The sequence below is a fragment of the Camelus dromedarius genome, chromosome 23 (genome assembly GCF_036321535.1).
Source record: "Camelus dromedarius isolate mCamDro1 chromosome 23, mCamDro1.pat, whole genome shotgun sequence".
Lineage (NCBI taxonomy): Eukaryota > Metazoa > Chordata > Mammalia > Artiodactyla > Camelidae > Camelus > Camelus dromedarius.
Window position 1 is genome coordinate 26,619,703 of NC_087458.1, and position 12,506 is coordinate 26,632,208.

At 45.9% G+C, this 12,506-nt stretch overlaps 1 long non-coding RNA gene across 1 annotated transcript; it reads left to right on the forward strand.

Annotated features, from left to right (window-relative positions):
* Nucleotides 1-9,408: 9,408 nt before the first annotated feature.
* Nucleotides 9,409-12,263, forward strand: LOC116148062 (uncharacterized). The gene is made up of 3 exons (XR_010377569.1): nucleotides 9,409-9,602; nucleotides 10,173-10,234; nucleotides 11,214-12,263. It is a non-coding gene; the product is annotated as an uncharacterized LOC116148062 (long non-coding RNA).
* Nucleotides 12,264-12,506: the final 243 nt, after the last annotated feature.

Sequence of the window (12,506 nt, forward strand, 5' to 3'; positions counted from 1 at the left end):
GTTTCTCACGACTGTTTCAAATTTTACTTTTGGAATTATAGGGGTGTGTTGTCAAGATTATATTGATTGATTCATTCATTCAACAGATAATTACATTTTAGTGGGAGGAGACAGATGATGAAAGATGACCAAGATAAGCAAGCAGTGTACGTATATGCTAGATGCTGGTAAAGGTTAGAGAAGAATAAAGCAGAGAAAGGGAATAGGATACTCCAGGCCCGCGAGGGGTTGCTATTTAAAATAAGGTCATCATTGAAGGCCTGGGTGATGCTGGTGAGATCTGAGCAGAGACCTGAAAGAAGCGAGGTCAGCTAGTGGCTCCCGCAGGTGCCTGGGGAAGAGACCTGTTAAGATGACAGCAGTTATCCAGGTGGGAGATGATGGTGGAATAGACCAGGATGAGAGAGGTGAAGATGGTGAGAAGTGGCCAGGGTTTGAACAAGTTTTGAAGGTAGCGTCAAGAGGATTGAGAGATTGATAAGATGTGTGGTATAAGGGAAAGGAAAGTATCAAAAAAAAAAAAAATACAAAAAGCCAGCAACAGCAGTAGCCAGAGAACCTGCCTTTTCCTGCCCTATTCTCTGAGTCTTCGTTCCCCAAGGCAATGTGGAGGGGAACACAGTGGGTCGAGTGACAGGAAAGGAACCCCAGGCTGAGGAAACCTGACGCCTTTGTAACAGGCAGTAAGCGTGCCTAGCCTTTGTTCTGAGATGGACATTATCTGTATGTTCCAAAGCTGTTTGCTACACAGATGTCCTTGACAAGATAGTCTGGAATAAAGCCAGTCGGCATCTCTGCACATGAACCCTGCAGAAATGCGGGGGACCATGGAAAATCGTCACCCCCGAAAGAGCATTGTGGGAATCTTAAGGGGCACTTTGGGTTTTTTACAATAATCAGGGGTGCTACTGGCCTTTCACAGGCAGGAACCAGGGCTAATCAATAGCCTGCAATGTATGGGACAGTGTCACGCAAAAAGAATGACCTCATGTCCCACGCAGCTTTTAATGTGCAATCAGGCATTCACTTAAGAAAAAGTAAAAATACATATATATATATAAAATTATTTGAATTATTTGAGCCTAGGCTCTATTTCCACTTTACAAAATATTCTGAGTACAGGTTAATATACACTTAACATTTAATCATTTAAATCAAAGGAACATTGTCCTTTGCTCTATCTATCAAAGGAAGATTACCATCTGGGGGAAAAATTCATTGCTAGCAGCAATACCAGTTATTTGAGCAGCCGCATTTATATCAGATTACAGTCACAGCTGACGCAGTTGCAGTAACTTTAGCCGTGTGTTTATATATATTTATTCAGCCTTCATTTCACAAGACCAAATAGGAAAAATAATTTTTGGGATGTTATCTAACTTCTCTTAAATAAAACTTACTCATTATAAGAAGATATGGTAGAGTCAGATGCTTGTATCAAATCCTATTGAAAGGTCAATGAAAAAGAGGATTGGAAAGTGACCAGTGGATTTAACAGCATAGAAATCATCAGTGACCTTGAAAAGCACAACTTCAGTGGAGAAGTGGGGGCAAGAGTCTGTTTGAAGTTGGTTCAAAAGAGCAGGAGAGGACAGGAACTGAGACACGAGTATAAACAATTTCTTTGAGGAGGTGTCCTGTAAAGGGGAGCAGAGCAAGAGGGTGAGGTGCAGAGCACTCATCCTGGTGCCTCGCACGCAGAAAGGGCGCAAAAAATGGTGGCCAGAGGAGGGCTTGATGTCTCACGGGAGGTGCTCGGTAGGTGTTGGTGAGCTGAGTAAGAGCTAATGGAAAGAAATGTAGGTTTGGGGCTGGGTAGGAAGGGCTTCTTGGAGTCTTGTGAGTCTTAAGGGAAATGATGGATTTAGGGGAGGAGGATGGAGGTGAGAGGGTGTTTCAGGCGTGAGCCAAGGCGCCAGATGGGGAGGAGTTGGCAGGGGGCTGCCAGCCAAGCCAGAAAGCTTTGAGGGGAACAGCCAGGCTTGACTAGAGAGCCCTGGAGACACAGCTGACAGAAGACCTTGAATGCCAGACTGTGGCATTTATCTGGGGTCTGCTGAATCAGCAGGGAGCCGGAGATCTCGAGCCCTGAGGGACATAGCGGGAAAATCACATTAATTGTATTTCTCACACTACTGTGCTGTGTTTCGATTCTGAGTGTTGACGTTGGGCAGGTTACAACCCATGCCACAGCCAAGCTAATGAGAAGCACATGTTTTTTTGCTAATCCAACCTTCAGTTTCTTCCCTGAGTTAGGGCCATCCTGGGAATAAAATTCTGGGGATTAAGGTTAATAGGAAATAGAAACTCACTAGGGGTTTCAGGAGAGGCAAGGAGAAGAGGTCCTCCTGAGTGAGTGCATTTGATGCTGGCTTTAAAACAGACTGTTTCTGCAGAAAGCCAAGCTGGCTGTTAGCAGGCTCTCGTTTCTCAGACGGGACTCCATCATCATTAACAATTATTGTTATTAACAATGCCTCTTCATGTCCGTAAATCAGGGTGAGAAAGCTGTGTCCTGGCTGGGTATTTTAGAAGCAGCATTCTTCATCTTGTCACACATGGTGCTGAGGCGCTGACCAGGCATGGTTGGCACAGGTTACGCAGGGACATGAGTAGTGAGGGTGGGTCTGAGAGGCAGGTGGCCCAGGGGCAAGCACCAGGCTTTGGCCCCAGCTGAACATGGATTTGAATCCCCATCTTTCACCTCCTGGCTATGTGACCCTTGACAAGTCCCTGTACCTCGATTACTTTATCTGTCAAATAAGGATAACGCTTACTGTGAGGATTTGCTATTCACAGACGGTGTTGCATAAGAAGGTTTATTACTGCCATTCTTTTTTTTTTTTTAATGCCATCCCGTTCTACTGAGTCAATAAATGTTGGAGACCCATGGAAGAGAAGCAGCAATACTTTTTGGCCAGAACATGACAGTTCCACCCATTTAACCCTACTCAGCCCAGATTATAGTCCCCTTCGGCAGTCCTATTTTGTTCACGTGGTCCAGGTTATAAGGAAAGCTCTCACAGGACATTGCAGTCACTTCTGAATTCTTTAGATTATTAGGTTAACACTCAATATCCTTTTTTTTTTTTAAATTGAGGTATAGCTGATTTACAATGTTGTGTTAGTTTCTGGTGTACAGTATAGTGATTCAGCTATACATTTATATATATTGTTTTTCATTATAGATTATTACAAGATATTGAATATAGTTCCCTGTGCTATACAGTAGGACCTTTTTGTTTATCTATTTTATATATAGTAGTTTGTGTCTGCTGATCCCAAACTCCTAATTTATCCCTGCCCCACCCCTTTTCCCCTATGGTAACCATAAGTTTGTTTCCTATGTCTGTGAGTCTGTCTCTGTTTTGTAAATAAGTTCATTTGTGTCTTTTTTTAGATTCCACATATAAGTGATATCATATGGTATTTTTCTTTCTCTTTCTGGCTTACTTCATTTAGAATGATAATGTCCAGGTCCTTCCATGTTGCTGCAAATGGCATTATTTTATTCTTTTTATGGCTGAGTAGTATTCCATTGTATATATACCACAACTTCTTTATCCAGTCATCTGTCAGTGGACATTTAGGTTGCTTCTGTGACTGACTATTGTAAATAGTGCTCCTGTGAACATTGGGGTGCTTGTAACTTTTTAAGAGTTTTCTCTGAATATATGCCCAGGAGTGGGATTGCTGGATCATATGGCAACTCTGTTTTTAGTTTTTTAAGGAATCTCCATAGTGTTCTCCATAGTGGCTGCACCAAGTTACATTCCCACCAACAGTGTAGCAGGGTTCCCTTTACTCCACACCCTCTCCAGCATTTATTATTTGTGGACTTTTTAATGATGGTCATTCTGACCCACGTGAGGTGACGCCTCATTGTAGTTTTGATCTGTGTTGATATCCTTTCTGATCTTGGGGCTTTTCACATAGAGAGATTAGGCAGGTACATAGCTAGAGGGAAAGGGCAGGCAAAGAAAGTGCTTATAAACCAGTGCCCCTGGGCTTGATCAGCAGCTCAGAGCTATAAGGAACTATACAGAACTATAGGGTCCTATTAGATCATCTCCTGCTGGTTGGGACGATGAAGCCACCAGATATGTTTCCATGGGTGTTAGGGCCCTGCTTGCCCCACTCCACCAAGGGAAAGCTGCAGTTCCAGCCACATAGGGGCAGCCACAGAAATTCACCATGGCCCACGCGGGGGGCGGGTCTGACCTCTCCACCTGGAAGGGAGGTTGAATTCCTCTTGGAGTGGAACTCTGAAAGCTGGCCGTGGGGATGGGGGGCCAGGGCTACTCTGGGCCTGAACAGAGAGTGACGGAGAGACACTGGGGCCTGATCTGAGGGTCCTTTGCTACTCTGCTCCCCTAACTAGCCCCTCCTCCCTCCTGCCTCCCATCAGCCAAAACAGCTGAATTCTGCCATTGAATGGAAACTGGGAGCTGGGGTCTGCCTGAACTTAAACCCTGACTCTTACACTTACTAGCTATGTGAACTTAGGAATTATTTAGCCTAAGTGTCAGTTTCCTCACTCTCAAAATAAGAATAATAATTAGCATTATTATTAGCATAAATTAGGATTTCTTTCTGATAAAGATTTAATGAGAAAAAAACTATAAAGCCTAACTCAATGTGTGTCACAGAACAACTCTCAGCAAACATTAGCACCAAGGACATGTGAGAATGTTACGCTGGGTAATGGCAGCATTTTTAGAAAATGCTTTCACAAGCATCACCACTTTCAGTTTTCACAACCAAGAAGAACCATCACTCTGTTTAATTAGGAGATCGAGGTTCAGATCAGCTATGTGACTTTCCAAGTTTATGGCATAAGGAAAATTAGGACTTCAACTGGATGGTCCAACTTCAAAAGCCAATTTTTTTTCATTGCAATATGCTGCCAGCATCAATGCTTAGAGAGAAGGGGGCAGGATCAGATGGGAGAGGGAGAGAGGGAGGGCACACAGAAAGGAAAAAATGAAAGGGTGTCCAAATCCACACTTTTATGCGTGGAGTTAGGTGTTAAAGAGTGGAATTTCTGAGAATAGTATCTACAGTTACACTTCAGTCACCCTTGAAAGTTCATATATAGGAAACCATAAGTTTCCAGAATATAGAGACTGTCCAAGAATAAAAAGCATCCTTAAAAACTTTAGCTTGAATCAACGTTCTAAAGTTCAAGCAGTGACAATCACGGAGAGGCACCTAGAAACCTCACTCAGCACCAGTTCGCTCTCCTTTCATGTGCAAGGTTAACAAGTTTGTCTTCCTGGTTCATTTACTAGGTCATAGATTAGAAATAGCATATTAATCGAAGAAAACATTGACATATCGACAGCAGATAAGAACAAGCTGGTAGCCTAGAGAAAAACCTCTTGACAAGCAAAACAAAACTTAAACGATTTTAACAGTTTGGGGTTGAGTGTAGATAATTGCAGTGTCCCTTCGTACCCCACCCCCTGCCTCGTGGTGATCCTTCTTATATGATAGCACAAGATAACTGATAAAAAGCTATATTCACCATACCGTATTAAAGGCAGCAGAGATATTTCAACATATTTCAGTAATATTCACACCTAAAATCATTTTAAAAACTAGGGGGAAAAAGCCCTCCATTTTAATTCCGGCTTCCTAGACACTTTGATGGCAAATAAACTTAAGTTTTATTGTCACTAACAAGTAATTCATTTGCATAAACATTATTAAGCCCAGGGGACTAGCAGAAAGGTCAGATCTCAAGGTCATGGCGCACCATTTCCTGGTGTAACGGAGTGAGCCACCAAAACGCTACTTGAATGTTGTGTTTCAGTGGATCAGGAGGGCCCTGTGGGACTTCTAACCTGCGTGTATGTATGTGTCCCTGCTGCAGGAGAAGTCTCCATGTCTCCCTTGGGAAAAGAGATGGAAACTCACCAAGAGGAATGAAAGGTACGGTCCTGACTGTAGTGCCAGGGTGGCAAACGGGCCTCTGGGTTCCTGAAGTGTGGCTCCTGCTTGCCTCTCTGGAGGGTGGGTGGCTCTCTTTTTGTCCCAAAAACACAGACTCTTCCTGGTGATGCTCACACTATGGAAGCAGGAGGAGTCAGGATGGATCCTTTGCGTTTTAGGAAGTTAAAAAGCTGGCAGCAGCCCAGGCTTGAGGGAGATGCTCATGGGAAGAGTATGAGACTCAGGACTTGGCTGGGAGTAGGTTCAATCGCTCCTCCTGAGCCGGACCGCAGAGGGGACGGGCAGCAGGGGTCTGGTAGGACTGAGCGGGGAGACAACGTCCCAGGGCCCTCGTGGGGAGAAATGGTGTCTGAGGTCGCACAGAGTGGCCTTGGCAGCTCAGAGTGGCCCCAGCCACGGGGTTGCTGGAGGAAAGAGGAGACGGGTCCTGGTGGATGAGGCAGGATCCATTTCCTGGCAGTCTGGCTGACTGGGGCTGGAGCCAGAAGTGAGTGACATGCCTTCTGCCAGAGAGTGTGAAACCATTTACGTGGACTTTTTTACATCTGCAGGAAATCAGGAAAAAGGGCCATGTGCTGTCCTGTCTGGGGTTCACATGAGCGAGTCACTGATTCTTACAGCCACTTCAAGGATATGAGTGATTCTGATGTCCCTGGGTCTGCTTTCAGAATGACCCCAGTAACCACAATTGCTCTCTCACTTCTCCTGATGGAGATTCAAGCAAGTTTCCCCTCTCAGAGGCACATCCAGGCCCAGAGCTGATGTTCAGTGTGATGTGCACAAGGCCGGCGTGGTCCTCGGAGGCTGGCTCACCAGCTGGCTGAAGCATCGCGGCGCGGAATCTCGCAGATGCAGGCGGATGGCGGGAACCAAACCGCGTGGGAGGACTTGAGATTCCCAGACGGCCTGGAAGTAGCAGCCCCTCTGCTGCTTCCCTCACCTCATTGGCTTGAGGATCCTTAGCTCATGTGGAAATAATGCCAACGAGAGCGGGCAGGTCCCCTTAGTTACAGTCATTACCACAGGGTATGAGTTCACCGGGGTATGTCTAATGGCTCTGACCCTGGCTTAAATAGTTAGAGTTTTCTGTATGCATCTCTCTACGTCTGTCCTCCTAAGGAGAAGAGAAATCAAAGTCCTTTTCAGGTGGTTTGGGACCCCGTTACAGTCCAGCAACGTTCTCTGATTTCTCACCAGCACTGAAGGCCCCTGACAGGCGTGGCTGTGCCGGGGATGAGGGCCACGCTCAGGGTCCTCCTGTGGGAGTGACCTCAGCCCGCGGAGGAGGCGCCTTCTAGACCGCAGACACCCTCTCCCACCCACATGTGCACACAGCGGCTTGGCTGGACCAGAGCCCCCGTGCCTGAGAACACAGCAAAGTCCCCATCTGGGGGTGAGAACTGCCCCAACTCAAATGCCCTGCTCCCTTTAGAAAATGCACTTCTCTTTAATAACTGCTCCGGGGATTTCCATTTTCGGCAACACAGCAGACTGATCTAATACCCCCATCCTTGCTCCGTAGGGAAAGACATGCTGGATAAAATAAATAAGATGTAGGAGAACAAGATTATTAATTTCCATCCAAGATCTAAATAAGAAACCCCAAATCCCCAAGTGGTAAAATATAAACTGTGACTCAGAGCTGGATGTCAGGCTGATGTGGGTCCTGTGGCAGGCGGCGGTGGTGGGGAGGCTGGGGGGCTGGACCCAGGTAGGAGCTTTACCAGCTGGGGTTTTCATGCCAGCAGCATGGACTTGGGCTCAGACATTGGGGGAACTAAAACGCAGGCTTGTGCATAAAGGCTGGATTTGGAAATGTAAGGGAGATACTCAGCGTAAGGGAAATAAACTCCCTGCAGCTCAGAAAAGGGTAAGGGAGCTGCTCTGCTAGGAGCTCAGGATAGAAAACAAGGCAAAAGTGAGAATCGGAGGACTCTCTGAATTCACACCACTCAAGTTTAAAGGATGCAAGGATTTTTTAAACATTTTTTTATTGAGTTATAGTCATTTTACAATGTTGTGTCAAATTCCAGTGTAGAGCACAATTTTTCAGTTAGACATGAACATACATATATACATTGTAGCATTCTTTTTCGCTGTGAGCTACCACAAGATCTTGTATATATTTCCCTGTGCTATACAGTATAATCTTGTTTATCTATTCTACATTTTGAAATCCCGGTCTGTCCCTTCCCACCCCCTGCCCCCTTGGCAACCACAAGTTTGTATTCTATGTCTATGAGTCTGTTTCTGTTTTGTATTTATGTCCTTTTTTTTTTTTTCTTAGATTCCACATATGAGCAATCTCATATGGTATTTTTCTTTCTCTTTCTGGCTTACTTCACTTGGAATGACATTCTCCAGGGACATCCATGTTGCTGCAAATGAGGATGCAAGGATCTTGAGCCGTGAAATTGACATAAAAGCTAGTTAGCCCTGGACCAGTGAGACTCGTGGGGTGCCCAGCAGGAGCAATGAGACTCCCAAAGAGAAAAGCAAGCCCAGTGGGAGGCGGGGTAGCACCTGCCCAAGGAGGCTGTATCAGTTTGCTGGAGCTGCTGTAACAAAGTACCACAAACTGAGTGGCTTCAACAACAGAAATGTATTATCTTTCAGTTCTGGAGGTGAGGCGTACGAGGTCAAGGTGTCAGCGGGGTTGGTTCCTTCCGAGGCTCTGAGGGGGGAGTCTGTTCCACACCTCCCCCCAAGCTTCTGGTTGTTTATTGGCCATCTGTGGTGCTCCTTGCCTTGTTGAAGCATTGTCCGGGTCTCTGCCTTCATTTTCATGTGGCAATCACGTGTGTGTGTGTGTGTGTGTGTGTGTGTGTGTGTGTGTGTGTGTATGTATGTGTGTCCAAATTTCCTCTTTTTATAAGGACGCCAGTCTCACTGGATTAGGGGCCCACCCTACTCCAGCACGAACTTATATAATTACACCGGCAGTACTCTTATTTCCAAGTAAGGTCACATCCTGAGGTGCTGGAGGGAGGACTTCAACTTATGAATTTGGGGGTGGGAGGTGGGCATAATCCAGCCCAAAATAGATAATCCACAAAAAGGAGGGTGAGCTGATGCACATGGTGGGGGAGGAGCACCCCAAGAATGTACCATAGAAAGTAATAGAAGAATCTGAAAAAGACAAGGCTTGTGCCACTCTCAGACTCAGTCCCTCAACCTCACAGGGAGGGAGCATCCTTCCCCTGACGTGGTGGTTATGATGCTCAGACCAGATAATGTGCAGAGAGCTCCACAAACTGTGATAACATGAGTGTTCATTTTTTATTATATTAATTAAGAACAATGACTCCCATCTATTGAGGGCTGTGCTAAATTCTATCTCGTTCAGTTCTTACCGTAACCCTGTGTGGTCAATGCCCTCACTTTACGGATAAGGAGTCTGAGACTGAGAGCTTCTGTCAGTGGCCTGAAGTCACGTGGCTCGTGAGCGGCAGAGCTGGAACTGGGTCCAAAGTGTGAGCCCTAACTTGTTCTGAACATTTCCTGGAATTAGGGCTGAGTTCTGGGCAGCGGTGAGGCTGAGGAAGAGGCAAAGGAAATTCAGTGCCTCGCTGGGACAAGGGTCCAGCTACTGAGGAGGAAAATCCAGTCTCGTGAGGAGAGTAGATGGAGGTTTATTTTAAAAGCAAGTAAGCATGGCGTTAGAGGGTGGCGAAAAACGAGACAGAAAATGATGAATGAGTCCCTGCCCTGGAGGAGGCGGGGCGGGCACATCACAGCTGTGCAGTGCGGCCTTGAGGGCAAGATGCCGCTGACCCTGGAGTGAGTGACTGAGGTCAGGGAGGCTGCAGGGGGCAGGTGGCTTTGACCTGACCTGGAATGTGCCAGGGTATGGGCTCTGCTTTGAATCCCAACCTGGCTGCTTTCAAGTTGCATGACCTTGAACAAGTTAATTAATTCTCGAAACTTCTCTTTCTTTTTTTATTTTTTGGCAGTTCTTTTTTTTTTACATTGTTTTATTGAGTTATAGTCATTTTACAATGTTGTGTCAAATTCCAGTGTAGAGCACAATTTTTCAGTTATACATGAACATACATATATTCATTGTCATATTTTTTTTTAGCTGTAAGCTACCACAAGATATTGTATATATTTCCCTGTGCTATCGAAACTTCTCTTTCTTAAACTGTAAAATGTAATTTTTTTTTTTTTTTTTTTTTTTGCTTTTTTAACAAGCCATTTGCCTTTTCTTTCTTTAGGTGTGGGCACGAAATCCAGGCCCAGTCAGGGCGATGTGAGGGAAGCTGGTCCAGTTACTCTGGTGAGTCCTCCCCCATCGTAAAGAAATACACACATACACACAAATGCGGAGGGGCTGTCTTCTCTGCCTCTGGATCTTCTCTGAGGACGTGGTGTCTGGAAGTTGGCAGCATCTTGAAACCGTGGTGGTTGCTAATCTGAGGACAAGGCCCAGGAGAATGGCAGAGAGAAGAAAAACTAGACACAAGCTGGACCCTCGATGGTTCCATTCCGTTAGCCACCTCTGGAGCCACATACCTCTGGAGTTCTTCAGTGAGACGATGTGTGTCTTAATGCTTAAGCCAGCAGCACCAAGGTTTTCTATTATTTACAGGCAAAAACATACGAAATGACTTAGTGCCGCATAGATTTGAGTAGAATAAATGAAGTCATTCCTGTCAATTGTTTAGCACTATGAAGTATTAACACTGATCATCAATAGAACACTTTATTGTGAAATTATATACTGCTTTCTTCTTAATTAATATGTGTCCTATTTGTTCAAATGTATATGACATTTTTGGCAAGAATCTAAGATTCTGCATCTTTGGTGCCCAACTCAGTTGCCAAACAAAATGCATCGTAGATGTTTAATATCTGTTTCATAATTAATCTATATATATATATATATTTTTTTTTTCCTCTAAATGTAACCCTGATGGACAATATAATCCAGCTGCCCTTGTTAGCTGGGTGGAGATCCTGTCCCCAAGAAGATCGTTTTATTTTGCCACTGAGCAGTGAATTCCAGAAGAATCTAAGCAATTTGAAAAAAGGGAACAGGCAAGACCTTTGTAAAACTAGAAGGTTCCAGAGTCACAGGCGGTCGGGGCTGGGGAGGGCCTGAGGATCATCTGGTCCATCTTCCTCATTTACAGCTGAGGCCCAGAGACTTCCTTATGGTCACACAGCCAAGGGCCAGGCCAGGACTGGACTTCAGCCTCCAGCCTCCACCTCAGTCCCTTTCCTTTCTGTGTCATTACTTTCTCAACTTTTTCCAGAGTCAGCTTCTCTTACAACCTGAATAAAGAGGACACCGTCTCCCCAGAGGCTGTCTGGGCTGCTGGAAACCCGTGGGAATCCGTGGGAATCTGCGCATCCACTTCCTACCAAGGTCGTTCTGCAGAGTTGTTGCCAGAGACCAGGTGGCCTGGCATGAGATCTGAGACTCGGCATCCTTTGCTGTCTGCAAACATCAGCCCCTCATTCCCAAGGGGTCACCGAGGGCCAGGAGTGGGAAGAGGCCTTTTCCTGTCCATGCACTGGTCAGTCCTGGCCTGGGGTGCTGGTAACGAGGGCCGTGTACAGGCTAGCACAGCCCTGCTGGCTGGGCGGCTCCATCCATCCCGGGGTGAGGCTTCGAGCTCTTGAAAGGCCACTGTTCCGGTCTGTCTGCAGCTGGTTGTGTGTGTGGCCCACCCTCACCCTCACCCCACCCCCACACAGCGTGCGCAGTCAGAGCTTTGTTCACGCCATTGTCCACAAATGAATGCTCCTACCTACTCTCGGTTGCTCCCCGTCCCAAGTTGTTGGCCAGTTCAGTCTCAGTGCCAGTGGCTGCTCCTTTCTCAGAATTAACCACAACCTACCTGATGTTCCCCTGACACTGGGTTTATTCCATCATCATAAAATTTACTTCAAGATGGCTTTAGCTGGATCTTTCCTACTAGATCAGTGCTTCTCAAACTTTATATGCGTACAAGTCACCTGGAGATCTTGGCAAAGTACATGTCCAGATTCAGGAGGTCTGGTCTGGGGCCTGGGAGCCTGCATTTCTCACAAGCTCCCAAGTGTCGCTGACACTGGTGACCTGTGGACCCACGTGGCATGGCAAGTACTTCCTCTGAGTTCCTTGAAGGCAGCTGCCATATCTTACTCATCTTTGTAATACCAGCTTTTAGTACAGTATCTGGCTGATTACAGCTGGTTAATAAACATTTGTTGAATTGAAATGAAATGGGTTAAGGCACTGGTGTCTCTGAAGTGTTTCCTTTAGGTATAAATCTGTGATCTGGGCAGTGTTAGAGGATGGTTGTAGCCGAGACGGCTGACAGGAGGGTAGGGCAGGTCTTGGGACTCAAAGGAAGGCAGGATAAATCCTGAGTAGGACCAAGACCTCAGCTTTACAAGACTCAGAAACTCAGTCTTTTTATCAGTCTGTTCAGGATCTGAAGGACTGACTGACACTAACATATAAACCTGAAGGCCAGTGTATTTATTAACATCAAAGGCTATGTCTTTCCACCCATCCAGGCTCCACCCCACCGCCCCACCCCTTGCCTGGGATCAAAGTA